The sequence below is a fragment of the Hipposideros armiger genome, unplaced genomic scaffold (genome assembly GCF_001890085.2).
Source record: "Hipposideros armiger isolate ML-2016 unplaced genomic scaffold, ASM189008v1 scaffold_179, whole genome shotgun sequence".
Classification (NCBI taxonomy): domain Eukaryota; kingdom Metazoa; phylum Chordata; class Mammalia; order Chiroptera; family Hipposideridae; genus Hipposideros; species Hipposideros armiger.
Genome location: NW_017731529.1, coordinates 1,589,086 through 1,594,935, shown reverse-complemented (window position 1 = coordinate 1,594,935; position 5,850 = coordinate 1,589,086).

Here is a 5,850-nt window from a genome sequence, read left to right as displayed (position 1 = left end):
TTTTCATGTAAGGTTCATTAATACTATTAGTGAAGCTAAACAGTTTCCAAATGCTTTAAATTGATATTAATGCCAAAACAAAAGGATAATTTTGCACTGTAAAGCAGACCTCCGGCTTATATATTTTCAATTGAAAAAAATAAGACATACCCTTGGGCACAAAAAATTCAAGGTTGGATACATGTAGATTAGATATATTTGGAATCACGTTTTTTTTTTTTTTTCTTTTTGAAACAGTTCTCTTTACCCGTGATCGCTGAGTGACGCCTGGGGCAGGGAGGCCGACCAAGAGTGGGGGGGTGGGGGGGAGACTCCCCCACCGTCCTCCTCCCCTCACGCCACGTCGCCCAGCGGCATCGTGGAAAGAGGACTCTCCCATGCAAACCCCAGAGCCGGAGGGGAACAGGGAGAGCATTTCTGCGTCCCCTACCCCCGGGGCACGGACACGGCCACAGCACGGGGGTGCGGAGGGGCCCTGGGGACACGAGACACTGAGGAGGGAGAAGGGACCCCTCCCACAGCTGACCTGGGACACCGGCGACCGGACGCGGCTGGGCGGGACTGAGTGGCACAGGGGGCGAGGCTTCTGGAATCACATTTTTTAAAAATGAGGAATTCAATTACTATAGTACTGGAATGTCCCTGTTTTCCAACATCTGTATGGAGAAGGTAGGGCAGATTCCACCTTTCTAGGTTATCAGATGAGAAAAGAGAAGCATATTATGTTAAATGATGTGCTTGGGGTCATTTACCCAGGAGTAAAATAGATGGATTTAAAAAATAAAACTCCAGTCTTTTCTCTTTGTACTTTCCGAAGAGATTATGTATAAAATATACTTCTCTCTCAGTAACTAATTTTTGGTGAAAGGATTATCTTAAAAAGCTGTAGAAATTTGCAGTCCGATTTTAAAAAGAAAAACTTATTCACACGGCATGTAAATTATACCTTAATTTAAAAGAACATACAATAAGGTTGGGGAAAAAATTCCTCTGTGGGAACTTCAGACAAATAAATGAGTACATTAGGAATAGAGGGTGGCGTGACACTTTGGATAGTATAGAGCAAAACACTTTGCATTTTTAAAAAAGGATGGATAGTGTTATGTCAAAAAAACATGTATATCCTCTATCAGCCCAACACACATTTGGTTTGAATAATTTCTACATCCTCAGAGACATTCTCTCTCTAAGGAATCAATCCATTTAGGAAATTACTTCCTAGAACTTGTACTAAAAAATGAAGTGGCCTTATCTATCACATTTGCTTTGAGAGGAAAATGGTGTGCTTTAGATAAAACATTACAGTGACCAAAATACCTCCCATCTGTCAACTTCATATTCCTCTCTTTTAGTTTCACATTATGCACTTTGCCAGGATTCATGGGAATAAAATAGACAAGAGCCTATTTTTACCACTGGTAGCATGCCAATTTGGCAAGGGGGTGGGACAATGGGCACTCTCATACACAGTAAGAGTATAAATTGGTTCAGCCTTTCTGGGAGGTAATTTGGCAATACACAGGATATGAAAATTTTAAATATGCATATCCTTTGGCCCAGAAATTCAACTTCTGGGAATTTATCCCAGTGAATGAATTAGACAAATATGTAAAGATATACATAAAGGACCTTCATGAAGCATTGTTTACAATAAGTATGAGTTGGAGACCGCCTAAATCTTTTATTGTTAGTGGACTGATTAAATACATCAGTGGAGTATTTTGAGGTGAACTGAAACAATTGTATATACAGTCATCTCTTGGCATCCACTGATGATTAGTTCCAGGACTCCCTGAGGATCCCAAATTCTCGGATGCTCAAGTCCCTTATATTGGGTTGTCGGAAAAGTCATGACGCATTTTTGCAACGAAAAACATAGAAAAAATACATCATGACTTTTCCAACAACCCATTATATAAAATGGCATAGTACTTGCATATAACCGACGCATATTCTCCCTATACTTTAAATAATCTCCAGATTACTTATAATACCTAATACAATGCAAACGTTATGCAAATAGTTGTTATATTGTTGGGAATAATGACAAGAAGTCCATACATGTTTAGTACAGATGCAACCATTGTAAGTCTAACTACAGTACATGTTAGCAACATGTAACTTTATTTTAAAAAATATTTTTGATCCATAGTTGGTTGACTCCACAGACATGGAACCTTTGGATATGGAAGGCCAGCTGTACTTGTGTTTATTGCTAAGAAAAGGTTATAAAATAGCATGTATAGTCTGGGTTGTCAAAAATTTTTTACATGCATAGAATAAAGCCTGGAATGATGTACAACAAAATAATGTTATCGCTGGGTTGTGCAGTTTCAAGTGATTTTTAGTTTTTTATTTCTTTTGTTTTTTGAAACTATACCATAAGCATGAAATACTTGCTAAGTCATAAAATATGTGTGTTCTGGCTTGGAAAAAAAATTATAACATGCTACCTTAAAAACAATTGTTCAGGAGGAAATATTTGCAAGTCATACCTCCGACAAGGAATTAGTAACCAGATTATATGAAGAACTCCTACAACATAACAACAAAAACACAAACAACCCAATGAAAAAAATGGGCAAAGAACTTGAATAGACACTTCTCCAAAGAAAATATGTAAATGGACAATAAGCACATAAAAAGATGTTCAACATCACTAATCATTAGAGAAATACAAATTGAACCCACAATGAGATACCATTTCACACCCATTATGATGGCTATTATCAAAACAAACAAGAAAATAAATGTTGGAAAGGATACGGGGAAACGGGAACCCTTCTGCTTTGCTCGTGGGAATGCCACTGTGGAAAACAATATGGTGGTTCCTCAAAAAAGTAAACATAGAGTTACTATATGATATGACAATTACGCTTCCAGATACATACCCAAAAGAACTGAAAGCAGGGACTTAAACAGATATTTGCATACTAATGTTCACAATTGCCAAAAGGTGGAAGGAAACCAACCAATGTTCTTTGACAAAATCAATGGATAAACAAAACGTGAGATATATGTATTATTCAGTCTTAAAAAGGAAGGAAATTCTGGTATATGCTACAACATGGATGAACCTTGAAGACATTATGCTAAGTAAAATAAGCCAGACATGAAAAGACAAATATCACACAATTCCACTTACATGAGATATAGAGAGAGAGGTTAACTTCATAGAGACAGAAAGTAGAATGCTGGTGTCCAGGAGCTGGGGAGGGTGGGATGGGGAGTTGCTGTTTATTGGGTAAGTGGTCACGGTTGCAGAACAATGTGAATGTACTTAATGCCACTGAACTGTACACTTAAAAAAATGTTTAAAATGGTAAAGTTTATGTTATGTATTATTTTACCACAGTAGAAAACAAACAAAGAAAACAAAACAAAAACCCAATTCTTTTTCATGTGGAGGTATCTGTTTCTATCATGACTAAGAAAGATGTAATGTCAGAAAAATATCAATAGACTTCAGTAAATAGAAAACTCATATTCACCTCAATTCACTCCCCTTACCCATGGCCTAGCCTATGTTGGAAGGTCTAAGTGACATTAATCCAAATGAATAGGAGTTGAGTTAATCCTTTTCATTTCCCACAATCCAATTAGGTTATCTATATGTGACCCTTATTTTTCCAGACTATACAGATACCTGAAAGACACGGAGAGATTATGGGGTAAGGACAAGCAGATGTCTACTTCAGACATGTCATCCCTTTCAGCCCACATGAAAAAGTCTGGCTTGGCATGTGATTAGAGCTCTTCAGGGTTTCAGAAATAGTCTGGCTCTTACCCAGTCTTTATCTTTATCAGGGACTCAGCTAGTGGGGGCCACTGCTGCTGGGACCCCAGTCTGTGCCACTCTCTTAAGCATTTTCAACAACCTAGGCTAATGGCCTCAAAATGAAACACGTACTCTTCTCTTCAATCTGATGGTAAGTTTCTGTCCTTTTCAGGGACCCTCTCTCCAGGGCTGCGAGTGGCTTTCAATTCTTCTGATGGGAGAACTTTATTCTGGTGGGGAGCTCTTCATCCCAACATCCCCTGTGCTGTTTCTTTCAGCGCCCATGGTGAACTAAGGTGGACACACAGTGCCTGGGTTAGGATTGGGGTGAGGGTGGAGCGGCACTGACACCAAGTAAAACCAGATTACGACAGACATGGGCAGGTGCTGCGAGGCAGGATGAAGTGCAGCCTCTGCTCTGTCACACCCAGGCAATTCAGCAGTTGCCTGGTTCTCTGTATAAGACCTTCCGACAGCACCCAGATAAAATATCTACCTTTTAGCATCTTCCACTTTTTGCCAATTTCCCTTCTACCACCAAGAAAAAAATAAAATAAAAACAAATAGTTTTCCACCTCCTCCTTTTTACTCCTCAACGTCCCATTCTTGCTTAGTTAAAATCACTTTCTCTTCTAGGAAGAGAAAAGAAGGGCATTTTTCTGTTGTTATATCCAGGGGACTCACACTTTGCCCTGGCCACATGACTACCCACTGCCTGTGGCGCTTAGGAGAGCTCCAGGCAGATAGCACTTTGGATTGCCTGCGCTGTATCTTCTTCCTGAGGTGAATGGGTGTATCAAACACCACTCTGACTCTCAAGGCCAGAGTACACAGGTCAATGAGAGTTCAGAGCTAAAAGGGACTTTGAAAAATAACTAGTCTAGTTGCTTTAGTTTTTGTTCAAGGACATTATATGATCTGACCAAGAATACGGCCATTGGGTGTAGAAATCTCCACCACTAAGTCTAGGAATAATTAAGACCTCTTCTCCCTGTCCCGCCCCTCCCTGCCCCCCCCCCCTTTTTCTCAATCATTACTTTAAGTATCATCAGGAGAGAAGTGAGGTGAGAAAAAGAATCTCAAATTAGTCATTCTTGGTCGTTGTTCACAACTTGGATGTAAGATTTCTGTACTGAAAGACGTTGAAATTCTTAACTAAAATGAATGATTTTTTAAAACCCTGTATTTGCTAAGCACTCTCCCATTCTCATGGACATGCAAGAGTTTACATTTTAGCATATACAGACAGAATGGTTAAAAACTATGAATAATACAGCAAAATAGCTAATTGAAAAATAATTTAATTTCTGAAAATAATCAGTCACAGTCTCTCTCTCTCTCTCTCTCTGTCTCTCTGTCTCTCTGTCTCTCTCTCTCCCTCTGTCTCTCTCTCTTTCTCTCTCTGAATATTTTTAGTCTCAGTTTTTGGAAACTGGATTCCACTTGCTTTTGGAAAACCCCTTATTCTCTGTGGCTGAGACACTTGTGGTTAATTGCAATTGGTCTTTCGAACCATCTTTTACAGTTTATGCCATGGGACTTGGAAGCTTGGTGGTCTACTGGGGGCCGCATGCAGTTGGTGAGGTAGGGAAGATTTAAGATCTGCCATCGAGTTTGGACAGCAAGTTGGACCTGGCTGCTAAGGTCATCTCCTAGCCAGCTGGGACAGGCAGAGCTACTCATGTAGAGGCCAAAGGACGCAGTCATTTCGATTCCAGACATGGTGACCACTGGGCTTCCAATAAAGCAGGCTGGGCACAGTGGTAGGAAATTCAGATGGTATATACCACTCAGGACTCAGGCCCCTGAAACAAAGGCAAGGGTCAGAGGGATAGGGTAGGGCTTAAGTTTGGGATAATTTGGGTACAGAGATCAATACAAAGCCCTGTCCATCAGAGGCAGGAAGAGGGAAGAGATGGGTAACATGTCCATAATCATTCAGGGCTCATCCCTGTAGACACCTGAAGTGCAGGTAACAACATGAATACTTGGGGAATAATTAGCCCCAGGGGTTATCATTCGGACACTAATAATTGGAAGAATACACATTCTTTCAGCACTCCTGCATACTT